General features: G+C 40.5%; 1 long non-coding RNA gene across 3 annotated transcripts; it reads left to right on the forward strand.

The window, feature by feature from the left end:
• The first annotated feature begins 1,907 nt into the window (after positions 1-1,907).
• On the forward strand, positions 1,908-23,320 carry LOC139358078 (uncharacterized). Of its 3 annotated transcripts, none has more exons than XR_011612329.1 (4): positions 1,908-2,034; positions 4,775-4,879; positions 5,510-6,901; positions 22,141-23,320. It is a non-coding gene; the product is annotated as an uncharacterized lncRNA (long non-coding RNA). The 3 variants fall into 3 exon arrangements; XR_011612328.1 differs by lacking the exon at positions 22,141-23,320 and having other exon boundaries at positions 5,510-5,701; positions 6,716-7,994; XR_011612327.1 differs by lacking the exon at positions 22,141-23,320 and having other exon boundaries at positions 5,510-7,994.
• Positions 23,321-26,300: the final 2,980 nt, after the last annotated feature.

Genomic DNA, 26,300 nt, shown 5'->3' on the forward strand with positions numbered 1-26,300 from the left:
TGTGGTGATGGGGATGATGAAGCTGAGGAGAAGGAAGGGTATGGTGATTTTAAGTCAGGTTGACTTAATTAAAGTTTTGCCTGAAGATGGATATCTGTGTGCTCTTTTGTATTATGAGCGTTTTGCAAAAGGTAGCTGCTTCACATACCTCCTGGAGCTGTAACCACCTCCTCCAAGATCACCGCCTTGACCCTATTATCACCAAAGCTACACCACATCCCAAAACTACAGTGCCATGCCTCCCACTCACGGACTGACATATGCCGTGTCTTTGCTTGAAAATGGTGCTGTCCCACAGAATGTTCTACAAGGACGGAATGTTCTAGACATGCACCATCCAGTACATGTGGCCACTGAAGAGTATGACTAAGGTACTGACATTTTAATTTTATCTAACTTTAAATAGCCACAGGTGGCTGGTGGCAGCCATATGAAAGAGTGTGGCTCTAGGTCATGGCTACAAAACTGCTTGTCCTCTCAGAGCCCCCAATTCAGATTCACCAGCCAGCACCTCTCACAGCCCATACACTGCTTAGAATTCACCGGTAGGTTATGGTCACCTCAGAGAAGAATTCAGAAGTGGCCATCTTGTTTAAAACTCACAAATCATCCCTCTTCCAGCCCAGCCCACGCAGAACTCCCCGTTTCCCTCCCTGGTTGATTTTCTCCATGCACTTACCACGGCTTGGCATGCTGTGTATCTAACTTATTTAATTGTTTACTTTCCATCTCTGTCCACTATGATGTAGCCTCTCTGAGAGGAGTTTCCTCTTTCTTGTTTCCAGCTGCATCAGTGAACACTTGGGAGTGAAGCAGGTGCTGGAGACCATTACCCAGGAATGCCTACGTCTCACCAGCACTGTGTGCCTTACATATCACGCACATCCAGGACGCCCATACACCCTCAGCATGGCGGGGAATGCGGGAGGCAGCAGAGTAGAGGAAAACAGGGGGGGCCTAAACAGAGCTAAGTTCCAGCTTACCACTCGTAAAAATAGTGGTACTCTTTCGGCCAGCTGGGTTGTTATGAAAAGTAGAAATAATAAATGTGAACAACCTATCGTGATGCCAGCAGCAGAGGATAGCCCCGTGCACATGTAGAATCTCACGAATGTGATTCAAGTCAGGCATCTTAAAAACCTTTTCAATGATACTTTCTTATAAAGGAGCAGGCAACATGCTTCACTAGGGAATAACAAGAAGGGCCCCTCATATAGCTGAAAAATCTCAGTACTGAGTGCTTCATCTGTGGTAACTCATTCACGAGTGGTCATTATCCTCATTTTCAGTTGGGAAAACTGAGGCCTAGAGAAGTGTCCTGAATCCTAATGTCTGTAGCGGTACATGAACTCACGAACCTCCTGCAGTCTATTTCCAGAGCCTGCCAAGTCCCTCTGCTGTACCACCTGGCACGTGACATGCCAGACTGAACAGCAAGGCAACTGGAATGAAAGTCCCTCCTGTCATTCATTCAAATTGAGTGAGTCCCTCCTCGTAAGCATTGAATGAGGTGAGAAGCGGGAGGTTGGTGAGGAGGGCAGCTGCTCCCTGCTCCACACCTTCCAGGAAAGGTGGCTGACCGGCCACGCAGCTCACATAAAGAGAATGGGGGCATTTTTATGTTAGGATGGTTTTAGGGTCTTTCAGAGGCCACTTCTTGTTTGCTCCGTGGCTGAAGGAGCTGAAGAGCTGCTCATTCTTGCTCTGGGGTGGGTTGGGGGGAATCTCATTTCAAGGTCAGAGACTGAAGGAGTTGCCTCTTTGGCTCTGCATTACAGTGCCAAATGCCCAGGCTTGGGAATTATTTTTAGTTGGGAACGTCACCCCAGAATGTTGTGATTCCAGAGATCGCCACCCAGGCAACCCTCATGCAGATGGCTGAGTAATGCAGCAGCCGGCACCAGGGCTCCAGGGAGGGGCAGGAAAGAGAGAAGCCAGTTCCTCGTGTCCTCATTTCAACTGACTGTGTGTTCCTGGTACCCTGACTTCTCCTAGTTCCTGCAACTCCAGACTCCTGCTGGGGACAGAAGAAACGTGAGTATTTCCTGGTCCCCTTGTCCTCTCCAGGCTTTCTGATTTTGAGCAGGGTGAGTACTATGCTGGTTTCCCAGATTCTATTTTCATTCTGCTGGTGCGGGATCCAACTCTGGACATTACAGCATATCCCAACAAAGCTGTCACAGGCTGGCCAGGAAACATAGGACGGGAGGGACAGAAGGAGCGGGTGAGAAGGGGAAACTGCAGTTTCCTAGCTTCTCCACCCACAGCCAATGGAAAGGGCTCTGCAGGTGCCTTGTATGGTCTTTGGAACCCACAACCAGGGAGAGAACTCAACAGGTGCAAACTGTTGAGGGAAGAGACCAGGAACTGGAAGCTGGGCAACAAGTCCTCTAGCCAGGGATGTTGTGGCAGCCCACGCTTCATAACCTTATGTGGATAGGCAGTCAATGGTCTTGTCTGCATAGACCCATACTCTGCAGCCGACATGTGCCCCTTTCGGGTGATGATGCAGTCCTTTCTGCTCCATTACCTATATACATGTGCAGAAGTTTTTCACCATACTCTGGAGTCCAACTTATTTGTCTCTTTTTAAAACATTCAGTTAGGAGGCTGGGTGCAGTGGCTCACACCTGTAATCCCAGCACTTTGGAGGCTGAGGTGGGCAGATCACCTGAGGTCACAGAGTTCGAGACCAGCCTGAACAACATGGCAAAACCCCATCTGTACTAAAAATACAAAAAGTAGTCAGGCGTATTGGCGGGCACCTGTAATCCCAGCTACTAGGGAGGCTGAGGCAAGAGAATCGCTTGAACCCGGGAGGCAGAGGTTGCAGTGAGCCAAGATCGTGCCATTGCACTCCAGCCTAGGTGACAAGAGCAAAACTTCATCTCAAAAAAAAAAAAAAAAAAAATTCGGTTAGACAGTAATCTGTACTCCAAGTAAAATCACCATCATCATCATCATCACTACCAACCACCATCATCATCTTCATCACCCAGCCCTGGCTTTTTTATATTAAACTACTGCCTCCCAAAGATAAAGACCAGATGTACTCTTTGCCATACCTTTCACCACATTCATATAATCATATAACCAGAGGCAAACATCATTTTAGATAATATTTTATAAAACCATTTCCTATTTTATGAAACCAGATTCACGCTGTGTACATTTCTCTGCAGATTGCCTTTCATACTTCTTGTAGTTTTTTGCCAGGCCAAAAAGTGTTGCAACAGATATCCTGGAGTACAGATACTTTTTTTTTTATGGGGTAGATTCTGAGAAATGAGATTGCAGGGCCAAAGGGTATGCGCATTTTAACTTTTTAATGGATATTGCCGGATCACTTTCCAAAACAGTTGTGGTTATTCCTATTCCCACGGGCACAGTATGCAAGTGCCTTTTCCCCCAATCCTTTCTGGCACCGAGTTGTCATTTTTTCTCACTTTTAAGCAAATATATTGCATGAAATTATCTATTTCTTAAAATTTCATTTTTCTGGCTAATAGTCAAATTAATTATATTTTCATATGTTTATTGATCATTAGTAATTATTTTCTTCAAAACTATTAATATTCTTTGACTATTTTGCACTGAGATTTTAAAATCTTTTTCTTATTTTTTGAGCATTTTATTGTGTTATAGATGTTAACTCTTTATTTGTCACATATATTTTCTGTTGATCATTTGTCCTTTGACTTTGTTTATGATACTTTTTGCCGTAATATTTTAAAATACAAATATCATCGGTATTTCTTGTGTTGTTTACAAAAAATGTTAACCACAAAATGAAAAGCAAAGTAATTAGAAAAGAGTGTGAAGATATATACAAGAAAGCATCGATTGCAAGCACTGTTTACCATTAAAATAGAAATAACCTGAATATTCAAATATTAAGGGTGTAATTTAATTATAGTATTGTATACAATCACAGCCATCAAAAAGCAGATGACTATGATTGTATACAATACTAGAATTATAACTACATGAAATGAGACTCAAAATACATATTTTGATGTGAAAAATAAGGTTACACGGCAATATATATCTTATGACACCAACTATTTATATATATATATATGTGTGTATATATAAATATATATATATATATATATTCTTTTTTCTTTTTTTGAGACAGAGTCTCACTCTGTCACCCACGCTGGAGTGCAGTGGCGCGATCTCAGCTCACTGCAAGCTCTGCCTCCTGGGTTCATGCCATTCTTCTGCCTCAGCCTCCCGAGTAGCTGGGACCACAGGCACCCACCACCATGCCCAGCTAATTTTTTTTTGTATTTTTAGTAGAGACGGGTTTCACCGTTAGCCAGGATGGTCTCAATCTCCTCCTGACCTCGTGATCCGCCCGCCTCAGCCTCCCAAAGTGCTGGGATTACAGGTGTGACACCAATGATTTATATTTTTATAAGTGCATAGAAAATACTTGGGATATGAAAAAAACCAACCATGTTTTATGCTAGTGAAATTACCTGTGTTTTCCCATTTTTTTAATCTATGTGTATACATACTTTTTAAAAATTATCTCAATTCTGTAATGAAGAATAAGGTCTATAAGGATTTACACACAAAATGTATTATCTCTTGGGCATAGAAGTGGGCTAAGAATCATTGTTAGTCGGAGTCTCTCAATGTTAATTCCACACACCTATGTATTATTTAACTTTCAAAAACACATTATATCTGAATAAAACAGAAATGAAATGTGAATGTCAGGAAGTACTCCAATGACATGAAGTGAACATAGAATAAATCTTTTAAGGTCACCCTCTGCGTGCCCTTCCCTGCTCCACTGTCTGCTGTCCTGTCCTTTCCTGTGGATAATTGTGGGTATTATTTACTCTGAGTCCTTTCAGATCCACTAAAGGTGAGTTATGTATGGATATGCATGTTTACAAATCTCTACCTTTTTAAAAAGGATAATGTCGCAGGACAATTAATTGAGAAGTGATTTTTTAGGAGCTCTAGCATTTTATTGCTTGTATTTTAACTTAATTTTTGAGGTCTTCTTGGTCCATAGTTTTCAATTTTTGTGTAGTGAGAGCTCCTGAAATTTCCTTGTTGTATCTTTTATTGCTTCACAACCCTTAGTCCATCCCCAGATTTTAAAATGCAATCTATTCTCCTTGTTTTAGTGTTTTCTAAGGCCTTCGTTGTTGTTGTTGTTTATATTTAGCTCTGTAATTCATCTAGAATATATTGTTCTGCATGTTGTGAGGTAGGAATTGAACATTTTTTTCTAAACAGAGAATGAGTTGTTTGAATACCCTTAGTTGACCAGTTCAATCTTTCCCTGCACTTGAATGCTACTATTAGAATATTCTGTATTTCATGTTTATACTCTCTTGGGTTTCATTACTCTCTTTGATTTGTTCCATAAGCTCACACACTGTTTTAACTACTATAATTTAGAATATAACTTAGTATCTGGTAGACCATGTTCTCCTTCTTGTGCTTCCTGAACTTTTTCCTGGCTATTCATTTACTGTTTAAAAAGTACAAAGTGGCAGTGAGACAAGATCACACTACTGCACTCCAGCCTGACAGACAGACAGAAACTCTGTCTCAAAAAAAAAAAAAAAATAGATTATGAGAACAAAATACAGGAGATGGCTGGCAAGATGGCCAAATAGGAGCAGCTCCAGTCTGCAGCTCCACTCTGCAGCTCCCAGCGAGATCAACACAGAAGGTGAGTGATTTCTGCATTTCCAGCTGAGTACTTGGCTCATCCTATTGGGACTGGGTAGACAGTGGGTGCAGCTCACGGAGGGTGAGCTGAAGCAGGGTGGGGCGTTGCCTCACCTGAGAAGTGCAAGGGGTCAGGAACTCCCTCGCCTAGCCAAGGGAAGCCATGAGAGACTGTGCCGTGAGGGACAGTACACTCTGACCCAGATACTATGCTTTTCCCACGGTCTTTGCAACCTGTAGACCAGGAGATTCCCTCAGGTGCCTACACCGCTAGGGCCCTGGGTTTCAAGGCTGGCCATTTGGGCAGACATCAAACTAGCTGCACGAGTTTTTTTTTTTCCCATACTCCAGTGGTGCCTGGAACGCTAGCAAGACAGAACTGTTCATTCCCCTGGAAAGGGGGCTGAAGCCAGGGAGCCAAGTGGTCTTGCTCAGTGAATCCCACCCCCACAGAGCCCAGCAAGCTAAGATCTACTGGCTTGAAATTCTCGCTGCCAGCACAGCAGTCTGAAGTCAACCTGGGATGCTCAAGCTTGGTGGGGGGAGGGGCGTCTGCCATTACTGAGGCTTGAGTAGGCGGTTTTCCCCTCACAGTGTAAACAAAGCCACCAGGAAGTTCGGCCTGGTTTCTAGATTCCTCCTCTCTGGGCAGGGCATCTCTGAAAAAGAGGCAGCAGCCGCAGTCAGGGGCTTATAGATAAAACTCCCATCTCCCTGGGACAGAGCACCTGGGGGAAGGGGTAGCTGTGGGCACAGTTTCAGCAGACTTAAACGTTCCTGCCTGCCGGCTCTGAAGAGAGCAGTGGATCCCCCAGCACAGCGCTCAAGCTCTGCTAGGGGACAGACTGCCTCCTCAAGTGGGTCCCTGACCCCTGTGCCTCCTAACTGGGAGACACTTCCCAGCGGGGTCGACAGACACCTCATACAGGAGAGCTCTGGCTGGCGTCTGGCAGATGCCCCTCTGGGACAAAGCTTCCAGAGGAAGGAACATGCAGCAATCTTTGCTGTTCTGCAGCCTCCACTGGTGATACCCAGGCAAACAGGGTCTGGAGCGGACCTCCAGCAACTCCAGCAGATCTGCCACAGAGGGTCCTGACTGTTAGAAGGAAAACTAACAAACAGAAAGGAATAGCATCAACATCAACAAAAGGATGTCCACACAGAAACCCCATCCGAAGGTCACCAACATCAAAGACCAAAGGTAGGTAGATTCATGAAGATCAGGAAAAACCAGTGTAAAAAGGCTGAAAATTCCAAAAAATAGAACGCCTCTTTTCCTCCAAAGGATCATAACTCCTTGCCAGCAAGGAAACAAAACCGGACAGAGAATGAGTTTGATGAATTGACAGAAGTAGGCTTCAGAAGGTGGGTAATAACAAACTCCTCCAAGCTAAAGGAGCATGTTCTAACGCAATGCAAGAAAGCTAAGAACCTTGAAAAAAGGTTAGAGGAATTGCTAACTAGATTAATCAGCTTAGAGAAGACCATAAATGACCTGATGGAGCTGAAAAACATAGCACAAGAACTTCATGAAGCATATACAAGTATCAATAGCCAAATCAATCAAGCAGAAGAAAGGATATCAGAGATTGAAGATCAACTTAATGAAATAAAGCGAGAAGACAAGATTAGAAAAAAAAGAATGAAAAGGAATGAACAAAGCCTCCAAGAAATATGGGACTATGTGAGAAGACCAAACCTACGTTTGATTGGTGTACCTGAAAGTGACAGGGAGAATGGAAGCAAGTTGGAAAACACTCTTCAGGATATTATCCAGGAGAACTTCCCCAACCTAGCAAGACAGGCCAACATTCAAATTCAGGCAATACAGAGAACACCACAAAGATACTCCTTGAGAAGAGCAGCCCCAAGACACATAATCATCAGATTCACCAAGGTTGAAATGAAGGAAAAAATGTTAAAGGCAGCCAGAGAGAAAGGTCTTGTTACCCACAAAGGGAAGCCCATCAGACTAACAGCAAGTCTCTCCGCAGAAATCCTAAAAGCCAGAAGAGAGTGGGGGCCAATATTCAACATTCTTAAAGGAAAGAATTTTCAACCCAGAATTTCATATCAAACCAAACGAAGCTTCATAAGCGAAGCAGAAACAAAATCCTTTACATTCTGCACATGTGTCCCAGAACTTAGAGTGTAATTCAAAAAAAAAAAAGAGAAAGAGAATAAAGAAAATAAAAAGGAGACCTAGGAATGTGCTCAATCTGCCCACTTTTGGGGTCTCTTTGTTGTGTTCATTCATAAGCATTTATAATTTTCTTTATCTAGGTCTTGCACATTTTTATTAGTTTTATCTCTGGCTGCTTTTAGTTTCTGTTTCTTTACATGCTTGAAATTTTTTCCCCAATACTTTTTATAGTGAATTATTGGAAAGTGATCGATTTTTCCATTTTGATCTTGTATCTGGCTATCATGCTATCAGTTTCTCCTTTGGGATTTTCTTAGAAGAAGTTGTGGTGAGGAGAATTCTAAGATGGGGCTTATGACCTGTCCCTGGTCTCCCTCTAGGTTACACTGCAGAAGGCATTTTGCAGAGATAATTAAGGTCACCAGTCAGTTGACCTTAAGACAGAGAGATTATCTGGGCCGACCTAACCTCATCACATGAGCCTTTTAAAAGCAGAGCATTTTCTGCAGCTGCAGACAGAAGAGGAATCCAGAGATGCGAATCAGGGGGGGGTTCTATGTGAGGGACTCCTTGTCACTGAGATGAAGAGTGACATGTGTCAAGGAAACAGGGAGCTCAGCTGGGCAACCCCAGGAACTGAATTGTGACCACAACACCCAAGAGCTTAGAAGTGGGTTTTCCCTGACTCTCCAGACAGGAATTCAGCCCAGCCAGCACCTTGAGTTCAGGCTCTCGAGACCGCAGTCAGGGAACACAGTGCAGCCCGGCTGGACTCTGGACAACTGAACTGTGAGAAAACAAATGGGAATTGTTTTAAGTCACTAAGTTTCTGGTGATGTGTTATGCAGCAACAGAAAACAAACAGAAAAGTCAGATCATTTAGCAGGAATTAGAGTTTTGCTCTTCCCTTTCTAATATTTACACCTCTAATATATTTTAATTATTCTGTTAGTGTCTAGAACCTCCAGAAAAAGGCAAACATTGGCGGCAGTAGTGGAATTTCTTGTTTGTTCCGAATTTTGATAGGAACGTTTAGTGTTTTACCATTAGTTGCTCTATGTGCAATAGATCACAGTAAACAGTTTCTTTTATCCTAATTTACAAAATGTGATATTCAGTAAGAAATGTTGAATTGTATTGAATGCCTTTTCAGCTACCATCATGGAGACTTTCTGTTTTTCTTCTTTAATTTGTAAATTTGCATTTTCATAAATAAACAATTGGAATTTTTTTTTTTTTTTAAGACGGATTCTTGTTCTGTCGCCCAGGCTGGAGTGCGGTGGCACAATCTCAGCTCACTGCAACTTCTGCCTCCTGGGTTCAAGCAATTCTCCTGCCTCAACCTCCCGAGTATCTGGGATTACAGGTGTGTGCCACCATGCCCAGCTAATTTTTGTATTTTTAGTAAAGATGGAGTTTTGCCACGTTGGTCAGGCTTGTCTCGAACACCTGACCTCAGGTGATCCACCTGCCTCAGCCTACAAAAATGCTGGGATTACAGGCATGAACCACCGCGCCTGATAGGTCATGATTCCTTTATATACAGCTAGATTTGGTTTTACATCATTTTACATAGGATGTTTACATCTATACACTGAATTGAGGTATGGTTTTCTCTGTGTGGTATCTGGTTTTTTAGTATCACGGAAGTGCTAGTCTTGTAGAATGAGGTAGAAAGCCTTACATTATCTTCCATGCTCAAACATGGAAATTAACTGTGTTTTAAATGTTAGTAGAATTCACTTGTGCAAGTCTCCTAGTGTCTTTCCTTATGGAGCAGTCATTCATTCATTCAGTTAGCCAGTAACCACTGAGCACCAGGCACAGGTCTGGTGTCAGGGACCCCGCAGTGAACAAGGCAGCTGCCTTTAAAGCGCTTACAATCAGTTAACTATCATGCACTACCTTTGATTTGGCTCCAGTTAGTATTTTTGCATTTGCAAGCTATTATGAAGTAAATGGTATTCATATATAGTTTACTGGAAAATTCATTTAATCTATATTATAATATTTATGGGTATAAGTAGTCCTTAATAATTTTTAAAACTTCCTTGTATCTTGAGTATATGACCATTTTCATTTTCAACATTGTTCATTTGTGAATTCCCTCACTGTTTCTTAACCCACCATGTGCTGTGATATCTGGTCTGTTGCTTTCAAATGTATTCCTTTTGTAATATTTTATTAATTTCTAATTTTTTGAATTAATCTTTTTTTTAGCATCCTCTTGCTATTTTTATTTTGTAGTCTTTCTTTGTGTTCCAATAATTTCACTTAAGGTTAGAGTTTTTCCTCTGAGTAACATTTTGGCCACATCTCTTAGGTTATAATACTAGGTACTTTTGTTAGAATTCTGTACCTTCAGCTAAAATTGACTGCCATGTTAGCCCAAGATGTATTTAGAAGAATTTAAAAATTTTCTATCTGAATACACATACGTATATGTTTATGTTTACATTTATCCATGTAGTTGGAAATTTTGAATACATACATAAAACATATGCTGCACATATCTATACATATATATATTATAAGTCTAGAAGTCAGGGTCAAGGTCTGGACTGGAATGATTTTGTGATCAATCTATGCACAGATTGTAAGTGAAGTTATGAGTACATGAAATGGTTGGAAGAAAGTAATGAGTGGGTAGAAAAGAGAGCCATGAGAAATGATAACAATGAATGCTCAAGAAAATGAGATATGGGTTTGTCATGCCAATCGAGAATGCATTCAACTATCAGTCGCAGAACCCCTGACTAACAGCAGCTTTAACTTCGGGCTAGTAGGTCTCATAGGGCAAGAAGTCCACACAAACTTGCAGGGATGGTACAGTGGCTCCACAATGCCATCCAGGTTCTTTCTTACCTTTTTGTTCTGCCATTTAATATATAGGCAAGCCTTTGTCTACATGAGGGGCTGACAAATCTGGCCCACTGCACGTTTTGTAAATGAAGTTGTATTGGGAAACAGCCACGCTGGTTTGTTTCCCTATTGCCCATGGCTGCTTTTGAATGACAAGATTAAAGTAGTCAGGAAAGAGACCTTGTGGCTAGCAAAGCTCAAGTCGTTTATCTCGTCTTTCTTCCACCTCACCTAACCCCTCCACAGTGTTAGGATTCCCAAAATGGAAATCCACAATTTAGATAGAATAAAAAACCATTTCCAGTCTAGCTCAGCACATAAGGCCGTAAGAGGCCATCACTCCTGCCCTCACAATAGAAAGAGATAAATGGAAAATAAACAACTCTTATTAGATCATAGAATTGAGTTTACAGGCCAAACCATTGCTCCAAAATAGGAAGAGAGAGATAGGTGCATATAGAGAATCACCACATACTGGAACAGAAGCCAAGGAGCAGAAACTTTCATAGGAACTAGTGCCAGGGTAGAAAAACCTAAACTATACACCAATATCTCTCATTAGCATAGATGAAAAAGCCTTCAATAAAATATTACTAAATCAAATTAAATAATATATAAAAAGAATTACATACCATGAACAACTGGAATTCATTACGGGTATGCAAAACAAGTCAACATTCAAAAATCAAGTAATATAATCCCTCATATCAACACATTAAAGAAGAAAAACTGTAAGATCATATCAATAGATACAAAAAGAGCAATTGACAAAATCCAATACCCATTCATGATGAAAACTTCCAGCAAACTAAAGGGGACCTTTGTCAACTTGATTTAAAAAAAAAATACAAAAATCCTACAACTAACGTGATACATAAGGGTGAGAAACTGGATACTTTCCCTCTTAGGTCAGAAACAAGGCAAAGCTATCCCTCTCACCACTCCTATTCAACGTTGTTCTGGAAGTACTCACTAATGCAATAAGATAAGAAAGGGAAATAAAAGTGTACAGACTGGAAAGGAAGAAATAGACTGTCTTTGTTCACAGATGATATGATGGTCTATTTAGAAAATCCCAGAGAATCCGAGATTGTTCCAAGATGGCCAAATAGGAACAGCTCCGGTCTGCAGCTCCCAGTATGATCAACGCAGAAGACAGGTGATTTCTGCATTTCCAACTGAGGTACCTGGTTCATCTCACTGGGACTGGTTGGACTTGGGCGCAGCCCACGGAGGGTGAGCTGATGCAGGGCGGGGTGTCAGCTCACCCAGGAAGCACAAGGAGTCAGGGGAATTCCCTTTCCTAGCAAGGGGAAGCCATGACAGATGGGACCTGGAAAATCAGGACACTCTCATCCTAATACTGCACTTTTTAAACCGTCTTAGCAAATGGCACACCAAGAGATTATATCCCACGGCTGGCTCAGTAGGTCCCATGCCCACGGAGCCTTGCTCACTGCCAGTGCGGCAGTCCAAGATCGAACTGCCAGGTGGCAGCCTGGGCTGGGGGAGGGGCGTCCGCCATTGCTGAGGCTTGAGTAGGTAAAGAAAGTCACCAAGAAGCTCAAACCGGGTGGAGCCCACCACAGCTCAGCGAGACCTGCCTGCCTCTGTAGACTCCACCTCTGGGGGCAGGGCATAGCTGAACAAAAGGCAGCAGAAACTTCTGCAGTCCTAAACGTCCCTGTCTGACATCTCTGAAGAGAGCAAAAGAGACAAAGAAGGCCATTATATAATGGTAAAGTGATCAATTCAACAAGAAGAGCTAACTATCCTACATATATATTCACCCAATACAGGAGCACCCAGATTCATAAGGCAAGTCCTTAGAGACCTACAAAGAGAATTAAGACTGCCACACAGTAATAATGGGAGACTTTAACACTTCACTGTCAATGTTAGACAGATCAATGAGACAGAATGTTAACAAGGATATCCAGGACTTGAACTCACCTCTGCACCAAGCAGACCTAATAGACATCTACAGAACTCTCCACCCCAAGTCAACAGAATATACATTCTTTTCAGCACCACATTGCACTTATTCCAAAATTGACCACCTAATTGGAAGTAAAGCACTCCTCAGCAAATGTAAAAGAACAAAATCACAACAAACTTTCTCTCAGACCACAGTACAATCAAATTACAACTCAGGATTGAGAAACTCACTCAAAACTGCACAACTACATGGAAACTGAACAACCTGCTCCTGAATTACTACTGGGTAAATAACAAAATGAAGGCAGAAATAAAGATGTTCTTTGAAAGCAAAGAGAACAAAGACACAACATATCAGAATCTGTGGGACACATTTAAAGCAGTGTGTAGAGGGAAATTTATAGCACTAAATGTCCACAAGAGAAAGCAGGAAAGATCTAAAATTGACACCCTAACATCTTAATTCAAAAAACTAGAGAAGCCAGAGCAAACACATTCAAAAGCTAGCAAAGGCAAGAAATAACTAACATCAGAGCAGAACTGAAGGAGATAGAGACACAAAAAACCCTTCAAAAAATCAATGAATTCAGGAGCTGGTTTTTTGAAAAGATCAATAAAATTGATAGACCGCTAGCAAGACTAATAAAGAAGAAAAGAGAGAAGAATCAAATAGACTCAATAAAAAATGAAAAAGGAGATATCACCACCAATCCCACAGAAATACAAACTACCATCAGAGAATACTATAAACACCTCTACACAAATAAACTAGAAAATCTAGAAGAAATTGATAAATTCCTGGATACATACACCCTCCCAAGACTAAACCAGGAAGAAGTTGAATCCCTGAATAGACCGATAACAGGCTCTGAAATTGAGGCAATAATTAATAGCCTACCAACCAAAAAAAGTCCAGGACCAGATGGATTCACAGCCAAATTCTACCACAGGTACAAAAAGGAGCTGGTACCCTTCCTTCTGAAACTATTACAATCAATAGAAAAAGAGGGAATTCTCCCTAACTAATTTTATGAGGCTAATATCATCCTGATACCAAAGCCTGGCAGTGACACAACAAAAAAAGAGAATTTTAGACCAATATCCCTGATGAACATTGATGTGAAAATCCTCAATAAAATACTGGCAAATCAAATCCAGCAGCACATCAAAAAGCTTATCCACCACGATCAAGCTGGCTTCATCCCTGGGATGCAAGGCTGGTTCAAGATATGCAAATCAATAAATGTAATCCATCATATAAACAGAACCAAAGACAAAAATCAGACGATTACCTCAATAGATGCAGAAAAGGCCTTTGACAATATTCAACAGCCCTTTATGCTAAAAACTCTCAATAAACTAGGTATTGATGGGATGTATCTCAAAATAATAAGAGCTATTTATGACAAACCCACAACCAATATCATACTGAATGGGCAAAAACTGGAAACATTCCCTTTGGAAACTGGCGCAAGACAGAGATGCCCTCTCTTACCACTCCTATTCAACATAGTGTTGGAAGCTTTGGCCAGGGCAATCAGGCAAAAGAAAGAAATAAAGGGTATTCAATTAGGAAAAGAGGAAGTTGAATTGTTCCTCTTTGCAGATGACATGATTATATATTTAGAAAACCCCATTGTCTCAGCCCAAAACCTCCTTAAGCTGATAAGAAACTTCAGCAAAGTCTCAGGATACAAAATCAATGTGCAAAAATCACAAGCATTCCTATACACCAATAACAGAAAAACAAATCATGGTGAACTCCCATTCACAATTGCTTCAAAGAGAATAAAATGCCTAGGAAACCAACTTACAAGGGATGTGAAGGACCTCTTCAAAGAGAACTATAAACCACTGCTCAGTGAAATAAAAAAGGACAAACAAATGGAACATTCCATGCTCATGGATAGGAAGAATCAATATCATGAAAATGGCCAGACTGCCCAAGGTAATTTATAGATTCAATGCCATCTCCATCAAGCTACCAATGACTTTCTTCACAAAATTGGAAAAAATTACTTTAAAGTTCATATGGAACCAAAAAAGAGCCCACATTGCCAAGACAACCCTAAGCAAAAAGAACAAAGCTGGAAGCATTACACTACCTGACTTCAAACTATATTACAAGGCTACAGTAACCAAAACAGCATGGTACTGGTACCAAAACAGAGATATAGACCAATGGAAGAGAACAGAGGCCTCAGAAATAACACCACACATCTACAACCATCTGATCTTTGAAAAACCTGACAAAAACAAGAAATGGGGAAAGGATTCCCTATTTAATAAATGGTGCTGGAAAACTGGCTAGCTATATGTAGAAAGCTGAAACTGCATCCTTTCCTTACATCTTATACAAAAAATAATTCAAGATGGATTAAAGACTTAAATTTTAGACCTAAAACCATAAAAACCCTAGAAGAAAACCTAGGCAATACCATTCAGGACATAGGCATGGGGAAGGACTTCATGACTAAAACACCAAGAAGCAATGGCAACAAAAGCCAAAATAGACAAATGGCATCTAATTAAACTAAAGGACTTCTGCACAGCAAAAGAAACTACCATCAGAGTAAACAGGCAACCTACAGAATGGGAGAAAATTTTTGCAATCTACCCATCTGACAAAGGGCTAACGTCCAGAATCTACAAAGAACTTAAACAAATTTACGAGAAAAAAATCAAACAACCCCATCAAAAAGTGGGCAAAGGATATGAACAGACAATTCTCAAAAGAAGACATTTATGCAGCCAATGGACACATGAAAAAATGCTCATCATCACTGGCCATCAGAGAAATGCAAATCAAAACCACAATGAGATACCATCTCACACCAGTTAGAATGTCAATCATTTAAAAACTCAGGAAACAACAGGTGCTGGAGAGGATGTGGAGAAATAGGAATACTTTTACACTGTTGGTGGGAGTGTAAACTAGTTCAACCATTGTGGAAGACAGTGTGGCAATTCCTCAAGGATCTAGGACTAGAAATACCATTTGACCCAGCAATCCCATTACTGGGCATATACCCAAAGGATTATAAATCATGCTACTATGAAGACACATGCACACGTATGTTTATTGTGGCACTATTCACAAGAGCAAAGACTTGGAACCAACCCAAATGTCCATCAGTGATAGACTGGATTAAGAAAATGTGGCACATATATACCATGGAATACTATGCAGCCATAAAAAAGGATAAGTTCATGTCCTTTGTAGGGACACGGATGAAGCTGGAAACCATCATTCTAAGCAAACTATCACAAGGACAGAAAACCAAACACCACATGTTCTCTCACTTATAGGTGGGAATTTAACAATGAGAACTTGGGCACAGGGCGGGGAACACCACACACTGGGGCCTGTCGTGGGGTGGAGGCTGGGGGGAGGGATAGCATTAAGAGAAATGCCTAATGTAGATGACGAGTTAATGGGTGCAGCACACCAACATGGCACATGCATAAATATGTAACAAACCTGCACGTTATGCACATGTACCCTAGAACTTAAAGTATAATAATAATAATTTTTTAAAAAATCAGAGAATCAACACAAAACCCTGCTGTAACTAATAAGTGATTCTAGCAAGGCTGCAGAATACATGGTTAATATACAAAAGTTCATTGCTTTCTTATATACCAACAATGAACAATTAGAACTTGACATCAAAAACATGATATCATTTATATTAGCACCCCTCCAAAAGAAATACTCTATTAGAGTATTCCAGAGAAGCAGAAGTGAAAAGATGTATGTGTGTGTGTATATACACACACTTGCACACATACATCATATACACATGTATACATACATGCGTATCCTACATATACACACACATATGCATTTATATACACACATATAAGTTGTATATACATATGATATGATATAATATAATATATATGTGTATAAAGACAGAGAGAGATATTTATTTTAAAAACTTGGATCATGCAATTTGGGGTGCTGGCAAGTCCAGAATCTGCAGGATTGGCAGGCTGGAGACTAAGGTAACAGTTGTTGTTGAAGGCAGCTTGAGTCTCAATGCAGTCTGCTTGCAGAATTCCCTCTTCATTGGGGGAAGCATTCTTTTTTCTCTTAAAGTCTTCAACTGACTTGTGGAAGGTATTCTACTGCACTTAAAGTCTGCTAATTTAAGTATGAATCTCACCTAAGAAATGCCTTCAGAGAAATATCTAGGAGAGTATTTGACCAAATATCCGAGTACCATGGCCTACCCAAGTTGATGCATAAAATTAACCATCACAAGTCCACTCTTTGTCAACTTGGCACCCATATACACCTCTTTAAACCATGTTTATTCTCAGAACAAAGACAGTAACAATGTTGTACTTCTGCCTAATGTGATAGAACTATCCTGCATATGGCCAAAAGTGCATTAACCCTTTCTTCAAAAAGGATGCAGCGTCCTTGGGTGATGTTTACTCTTTTCCTTGATGTCTTATAACTTAAGTATTATGAAATAAAATTAACAGTGCTTAAATACTATGATACAAAGCCAATTCCTTACATTTTATATGATAAGGGGATAAGAGAAGGAAGAAAACAAAGACATTATACAAACATACATATCCGTAACAAAACAAATTCATGCTCATAACAATTGCAGTTCTCTTTTCTACAACAGGTCATACAGTCTTAGCTGCTTTTTGTAACTACTTTCATCCACTACCATTCTGTATTTCTTGTGTTTCTCAGGAAGCATCTCAGCTAGTTATGGTTTTTCACCTGGTAGAGTGACCCTAACCTTCATTCAGAAAGGTCTATGTTGTTAGTACTCTTGCCAGTTGGGTTGTTGAAGTTTTCCATTGACTTTAATTGCAGGGCATGGTAATATTAAGAGATGCCCTAAGGTATCTCCTGTATTCCAAACACACTCTTCCTTACCTCTATTGTGGATTAGTGGTTCAGTTTCCCTTTGGTCATCAGGATCAATCACACCAGCCAGCACAAAGACACAGGCTAACTAAAAGACTGAGATCTAAACATGTGATTTTAGAATGCTTACACACACACAGATATACTGTACATCACACACACCCCACACATACACCCACACACCCACTACACCCTTTACTGCCATGCCTGTTGGGCTGTAGTATAATAACAGTGGGTTCCAGCTGAAAGAACCACAAGACTCAGACTCTCTCTAAAAAAAAGTACTTATGAAAGGTTAAAGTGAAGAGGAAAGATTAGGAAACAAGGATATTAGAAGAATTTTAATCCTCTGGCACCTATAGCTCAGCAAACATTAAACAGCCCAACTCCTGAACAGATTAACAAAAATCCTCACATAAATCCTAACATAAATGGCCTATTTACCTCAGTTCCTATTAACCAATATAGCATGTCAAGCATTCCACAAGAGATTTAAAGGCATGCTAAAAGGAAAAAAACCACACACACTACAAGGAGACAAAGCAAACACTGGAATCTGACTCAGCCATGACACAAATGGTGAAACTGTCATGCAAATAATTTAAAAGACTATGATTAATATGTTAAGAGCTCTAATGGAAAACGTAGAGTAAAAGTAGACAAAATGGAAAAAAAAAAAAGCCATGGATAATACAAGCAGGGAGATGAAACTGGAATAAAGAATTGAAATAAATTGCTAGAAATAAAAAACACCATGACAGAAATGAAGAATTCTTTTGAAGGGCTCACCAGTAGATACAATACAACAAAGACAGAATCACTGAGGTTGAACACAGGTGAGTTAAAACTTCACAAACTGAAATGTGAAGAGAAGAAATAATTTTTTAAAAAACAGAACTGAATCTCCAAGAACTTTAGGACAATATCAAAATGTGCAGTGTATATATATTTGAAACATCAAAAGAAAAGAAAGAGTACAGAGAAGAAGAAATATTTGAAATAATAATGGTTAAGAACTTACCAAAAATAATGACAGACACAAAACTATAGATGCAGAGCTCAGAGAACACAAAACATGATAAATACCAATAGAATAATATTTAGGAACATCCTACTGCAACTTAGAAAACCAAAGACAAATAAGAGTAATACCAGTAAATGCTAATATATCTAGGAATAACCTATTGCAACTAAGAAAACCAAAACAAAAAGAAAATCATTAAAGAAGACAGAGGAAAAATACAGCTTAACTCTAAGAGAGCAAAGATAGAGAATACCTTTTGGAAGAGGAGAATCTTCTCATCAGAATCCATGCAAGCCAGAATTGGAGTAGTGAATTATTTAAAATGTCAAAAGAAAAAAGTTCACTAACCTAGACTTTTATATGCAGAAAAATTACCCTTCAAAATTGAAGCAGAGATAAAGACTTCCTAAGACAAACACAAACAGAAAATTTATCACTAGCAAATTGGCCCTGCCAAAAATTCTATAAGCTCTTCAGGCAGAAGGACATAATACAGGTTGAAATCTTGGGTCTGCATAAAGAACGGAACTGCATCAGAGAGGGAATGAATGAAGGCATAATAAAACATTATATATTTTTTATTATTATTATTATTATTTGAGACAGAGTCTCGCTCTGTCACCCAGACTGGAGTGCAGTGGTGTGATCTCAGCTCACTGCAAGCTCCACCTTCTGGGTTCATGCCATTCTCCTACCTCTGCCTCCTGAGTAGCTGGGACTACAGGCACCCACTACCATGCCCGGCTGATTTTTTGTATTTTTAGTAGAGACGGGGTTTCACCGCATTAGCCAGAGTGGCCTTGATCTCCTGACCTCGTGATCCACCTGCCTCAGCCTCCCAAAGTGCTGGGATTACAGGCGTGAGCCACTGCGCCCGGCCTTTATATTTATTATTCTTAATTGATATAAAAGATAACTGTTTAAAGTAACAATAATAACATTGTATGGGGCTATTATGGCATATATAAAAATGAAATGAATGCCAGCAATGCCACAAGGGAAGGGAGGAAGCAAATAGGAATACTCCATTATAAGGCACCTGTACTACGCATGAAGTAGTATAGTGTTATTTGAAGGTAGAGTTAAGTTATTTTAAAATATATCGTGTTAACTCTGGGACAACCACTAAAAAAATTTTTTTTCAGAGGTATAATTGATATGCCAAGACAGGAGAGAAAATGTAATAATATAAAATGCTCAGTTAAAACCTGACAGGGCAGAAACATGTGAGGGAGGTGAGAAACAAAGGAAAAAATACAGCAAATATAAAACAAACATGGTAGGTATTAACCAACTATACCAATAATGACTTTAAACATGCATGGTCTAAGTACACAAATAAAGAGACAGAAATTTTTGATGAGGATTAATGAAAAGAAAACTAGCTGTTGTCTACAAGAAACTCACATGAAACATAAAGATGCAAATTGTTAAAAGTAAAGGATGGGGACCTACATACCACATTAACACTAATCAGAAGAAAGCTGGAATAGTTCTATTTTCTAACAAAGCAGACAGAATTATCAGGGATAAAGAGGAACATTACATAATTATAAAGGAGTTGATTCTCCAAAACAACAGAGCAATTTTAAATGTGTGTGTATCTAACAATAGAGCATCAAAATGCATGAGGCAAAACTTGATAGAATTGAAAGAAGAAATGGACATATCCACTATTATCATTGCAGACTTCAACACTCTGTTGGTAGTTGATAGATGAAGTTGACAAAAAATCAGAAAGGGTATAGACAACCTGAGTGTCACTCCCAGTCAACTAGTTCTAATTTTTCTTTATGAAAGACTTTACCCAACAGCAGCAGAATGCACATTCTTTTCAAACTCACATGGAACATTCACCAAGACAGGTTATGTGCTGGGCCATTCTTAGACTGCAATGGAATTAAACCATTAAACAATAACATAAAGACAGCTGGATAATCCCTGGATATTTGGAAATTAAACAACATTCTTCTGTATAATACATTTGTCAAAGAAGTCTCAAGATAAAATATTTAATAAATATTTTATTTAATAAAATAATAAATAATGAAATAAAATTACAACCTATCAACAGTTGTGGCATGCAGCAAAAGCAGAAGTTAGAAAGAAGTTTATAGCATGAAATGTACATACTGGAAAAGAAGAAATATCTAAAATCAATAACCTAAGCTTCCACCTTATGAAACTAGGGAAAGAAGAGCAATTTAAGCCTAGAGCAAACTGAATAAAAGAAATAAAAAAAATCAGAAAAGAAATCAATGAAATTGAAAACAGGAAACTATGTAGGATATCAACAAAATCAAAAGCTGGTTATTTGAAAATATCAATAAGATCGATAAACCATTACACAGGTTAACCAAGATAAAAAGGTAGAAGACATAATTACCAATATTACAAATAAGATGTCATTATACTAATTCCATAGATATTAAAGTGATAATAAAGAATATTTCAAACAGTTCTGTCGCCACAGATTTAATAACTGAGATGAAATGGATCAATTCCTTGAAAGACATAAACTACCAAAACTTATACAAAAAAATAAACTGAATATTTTATGTCCGTTAAACAAATTGAATAATAATAACTATCTCCTTCCCTCCCCCCACCCCCCAAAAAAATTGGGCCTAGATGGAATCAATGGTAAATTCTATCAAACATTTAAAGAAAAAATAATACAATCTGTTCCAGAAAATAGAAGCACAGGGGGCACTTTCTAACTTATTCAATGAGGTCAGCTTTATCTTAATACCTAAACCAGAGAAAGATATTATAAGAAAACTACAGACCAATATCTCTCATGAATGTAGATGTAAAACTTCTTAATAAAGCATTAACAAACTGAGTTCAACAAAGCATAAAAAGGATTATGCATCACAACCAAGTGGAATTTATTCCAGGTATGCAAAGATGGTTCAAAATCTGAAAATCAGTCAATGTAATACATCATATCAACAGGCTAACAAAAAAATCACTTGATCGTATTAATAGATGCAGAAAAAGCATTTGACAAAATCTAACAGCATTTATGATAGAAACTCTCAGCAAACAAGAAACAGAGGGAACTTTCTCAATAAACAACGCTTACAAAAAAACTATCGCTAACATTATACTTAATAGAATAACACAGATGTTTCCCTCCTAAGATCAGGAATAAGACAAGGATGTCCACTCTCACCACTTCTATTTAACATTGTATTGACAGTCATAGCAGGTGCATTAAGACCAAAAAAAAAAAAAAAAAAGATAATAGATTGGAAAGAAATAAATGTATTGATTGTTAGTATATTTGGATTTACTTCTTATTTTGTAGTTTGTAGTAAGATACATACTCAACCATCAACTAACGAAGTCTAAAGTTATTTCACACCTGGTCCTTCTCAGCAAGACAAATACCTCAGTAGGTTTTAAGTACCCATCGAATAACCTCCCCCCATTTTATTAATGTTGACTAGATTCCAAATCCACATTATTAAGCATACAGAACAATGGCCGTGATTACCTACCAATAGTCTTGTCAATATATTTTATCGATGTGTATCACTTTGTTTCCTAAATAAGATGCCTTTCCTCTAGGTTCCTTTTCCTCTCCTTACCTGAGGCTCATCCTTAAGAGTTATTAAGGACACTGAGATGAGGAAATCATCCTGGGTTATCTGGGTGGGCCCTAAATCCAGTGCAAGTGTCCTAATAATAACAGAAGAGTAGAGCTGATTTGAGACAGGAGCAGAGAAGACTCAGACACAGAGGAGAAGACAATGTGAAGCTGGAGGCAGAAATTGGAGAGACACGGCCACAAGCCAAGAAAGCCAAGGAACACTTGAAGCCATCAGAAGCTGGAAGAGGCAAGGCAAGGTCCTCCCAAGAGCCTCCAAAGGGAGTGTGGACAACACCTTGATTCCAGACTTCTGACCTCCAGATCTGGGAGTGAATACATTTCTGTTGTTTTAAGCCACGAAGTTTGTGGCAATTTGTCATGGCACCCTCAGAAAACTAACATGGTTCCCTTTTGGTTTTTAGTTATCAACTCAATCCTTACCCCACATACACACACAACTTTGTTATTTTTGCTTTTTATTTATAATTTTTCAAATTTTTACCTGAATTTATTTTTTAGTTAAAAAAATTTTAAGAAGTCAAACTAGGTTAAGTTTTCCTAAGGGCATTTTCCTAAGGGATGTATTTTCTTCTGTGTATAAATTGGAAAATGTGAAACTGTGGAATTGACGAGATAAATAAGATGGGGTTGGTTTGCTCTACAAACAAGATAGCTTAATAAGTTCTTCACCATAATGGTCCCTGACTGAGTAAATCGATCCAAAATCAATGACCAGGAACAAGTTTCCACCCAAGATAGATGAGAAACTCCAAATATGGCATAGAGAGCGTGGAATTTAGATGTTCCCAATGAAAATGACAAAAGCGTCTTACTCATTGCTTATGAAGTTACACAGAAGGAACTAGATGGCAATGTAGCATTTAATTTCTATTCTAAACCTTTCTATATTGCCCATATGCTTAGGATATATTAGGCATTTTTGCAGTTTTCAAGACATAAGTAAAATAGTACTTTTGAGTTGTAATGCCTTTCAGAGGGTGTCCAATGCACTTACTCCATATGCCATGCGTCATGAGCCAGATGTTCATTTTTGACTTCTCTATTTGATAAGTAAAGGCTCAGGTGGATGCTTGCTGAGCTCTCAATGTGCATAACTCAGGAACTTTGCAGAATTACCCCAGGGAAAACCCTTGAAAAATAAAGAATGTGATTTGATGGATAAACATTCCATCTCCTGTGTTTCAAGTGGACAGTTCTGGTTTCACAAGTTGTCTATTAAGAACAAACCCCAGGCCAGGCATGGTGACTCACACCCATAATCCCAGCACTTTGGGAGGCCGAGGCGGGAAGGTCACTTGAGGTCAGGAGTTCAAGACTAGCCTGGCAAACATGGTGAAACCCCATCTCTATCTAAATATACAAAAATTAGCCAGGCATGGTGGTGCACACCTGTAGTCCCAGCTACTTGGGAGGCTGAGGCAGGAACCTGGGAGATGGAGGTTGCAGTGAGCCGAGATTGCACCACTGCATTCCAACCTGGGTGACAGAGTGAGACTCCATCTCAAAAAAAAAAAAAAAAAAAAGAACCAAGCCCTCCTTGCCCATGGTAGCAATCACTACACTTTTCTTTCTTCTTTCTTCGCTGTCTCACTCCCCCGGTCCCTCACTCTTCCTCCGAGGATTGCTTCTCAAACTACCTGTCAGGCCTCTGAGCCCAAGCCAAGCCATCGCATCCCCTGTGACTTGCACCTCCGCATCCCCTGTGACTTGCACATCCACCTGCCCAGATGGCCTGACGTAACTGAAGAATCATAAAAGAAGTGAAAATGCCCTGCCCCGCCTTAACTGATGACATTCCACCACAAAAGAAGTGAAAATGGCTGGTCCTTGCCTTAAGCAATGACATTATCTTGTGCCTGGCTCATCCTGGCTCAAAAAGCTCCCCCACTGAGCACCTTGTGACTCCCACCCCTGCCCACCAGAGAACAACCCCCCTTTGACTGGAATTTTCCTTTACCTACCCAAATCCTCTAAAACAGCCCCACACTTATCTCCCTTTGTTGACTCTCTTTTCGGACTCAGCCCGCCTGCACCCAGGTGATTAAAAAGCTTTATTGCTCACACAAAGCCTGTTTGGTGGTCTCTTCACACGGACGCACATGCCATTTTGGTGCCGTGACTCAGATCAGGGGACCTCCCTTGGGAGATCAATCCCCCGTCCTCCTGCTCTTTGATCCATGAGAAAGATCCACGTATGACCTTGGGTCCTCAGACCCACCAGCCCAAGGAACATCTCACCAATTTTAAATTGGGTAAGCGGCCTCTTTTTACTTACTTCTCCAGCCTCTCTCACTATCCCTCAACCTCTCTCTCCTTTCAATCTTGGCGCCACCCTTCAATCTCTCGCTTCTCTTGGTTTCAATTCCTTTCATTTTCTGATAGAGACAAAGGAGACACGTTTTATCCGTGGACCCAAACGCCGGCGCTGGCCAAGGACTGGGGAAGGCAGCCTTCCCTTGGTGTTTAATCATTGCAGGGATGCCTCTCTGATTACTCACCCATGTTTCAGAGGTGTCTGACCACGCTGCAGGGAGGCCTGCCTTGGTCCTTCACCCTAAGCGGCAAGTCCTGCTTTTCTGGGGGAGGGGCAAGCACCCTGACCCCTTCCCTCTCTGTTTCTACCCCTTCTCTGCTTTTCTGAGGGAGGGGCAAGAACCCCAACCTCTTATTTTTGTGCCCCAACCTCTTGTTTTTGCACCCCAATCCCTTATTTCCACACCCCAACATATTTTCCCACTTTTCTGGAGGGCAAGAACCCCTGAACTCCTTCTCTCCGTATCTCTACTCTCTCTTTTCTCTGGGCTTGCCTCCTTCACTATGGGTAACCTTCCACCCTCCATTCCTCCTTCTTCTCCCTTAGCCTGTGTTCTCAAGAACTTAAAACCTCTTCAACTCACACCTGACCTAAAACCTAAATGCCTTATTTTCTTCTACAATGCTGCTTAACCCCAATACAAACTCGACAGTAGTTCCAAATAGCCAGAAAACGGCACTTTCGATTTTTCCATCCTACTAGATCTAAATAATTCTTGTCATAAAATAGGCAAACGGTCGGTCTGAGGTGCCTGATGTCCAGGCTTTCTTTTACACATCGGTCCCTCCCTAGTCTCTGTTTCCAATGCAACTCATCCCAAATCTTCCTTCTTTCCCTCCCACCTGTCCCCTCAGTCCCAACTGCAAGTGTCGCTGACTCTTTCTAATCTTCCTTTCTACAGACCCATCTGACCTCTCCCCTCTTTGCCAGGCCGAGCTAGGTCCCAATTTTTCCTCAGTCTCTGCTCCCCCACCCTATAATCCTTTTATCACCTCCCCTCCTCACACCCGGTCTGGCTTACAGTTTCGTTCTGCGACTAGCCCTCCCCGACCTGTCCAGCAATTTCCTCTTTAAAAAGTGGCTAGAGCTAAAGGCATAGTCAAGGTTAATGTTCCTTTTTCTTTATCCGACCTCTCCCAAATCAGTTAGCGTTTAGGCATCTTATTCTCAATATGCATTTTATTTTATTACCCAGTCTCCTCCTGACATTAAATAAAGCTCCAAAAATTAAATTTCAGCCCTCAAACCCCACAACAGGACTTAATGAACCTCACCTCCAAGGTGTACAATAATAGAGTAGAGGCAGCCAAGTAGCAACTTATTTCTGAGTTGCAATTCCTTGCCTCCACTGTGAGACAAACCCCAGCCACATCTCCAGCACACAACTCCAAAAGCCTGAACCGCAGCTGCCAGGGGTTCCTCCAGAACCTCCTCCCCCAGGAGCTTGATACAAGTGCCGGAAATCTGGCCACTGGGCCAAGGAATGCCCGCAGCCTGGGATTCCTCCTAAGCCGCGTCCCAACTGTGCGCGATCCCACTGAAAATTGGGCTGTCCAACTCGCCCGGCAGCCACTGCCAGAGCCCCTGGAGCTCTGGCCCAAGGCTCTCTGACTGACTCCTTCCCAGACCTTCTCGGCTTAGCGGCTGAAGACTGACACTGCCCCATCGCCTTGGAAGCCTCCTGGACGATCATAGACGCTTTGGGTAACTCTTACAGTGGAGGGTAAGTCCGTCCCCTTCTTAATACAGAGGCTGCCCACTCCACATTACCTTCTTTTCAAGGGCCTGTTTCCCTTGCCTCCA

This window comes from Macaca nemestrina, chromosome 14 (assembly GCF_043159975.1).
Source record: "Macaca nemestrina isolate mMacNem1 chromosome 14, mMacNem.hap1, whole genome shotgun sequence".
In the NCBI taxonomy this organism is placed as follows: domain Eukaryota; kingdom Metazoa; phylum Chordata; class Mammalia; order Primates; family Cercopithecidae; genus Macaca; species Macaca nemestrina.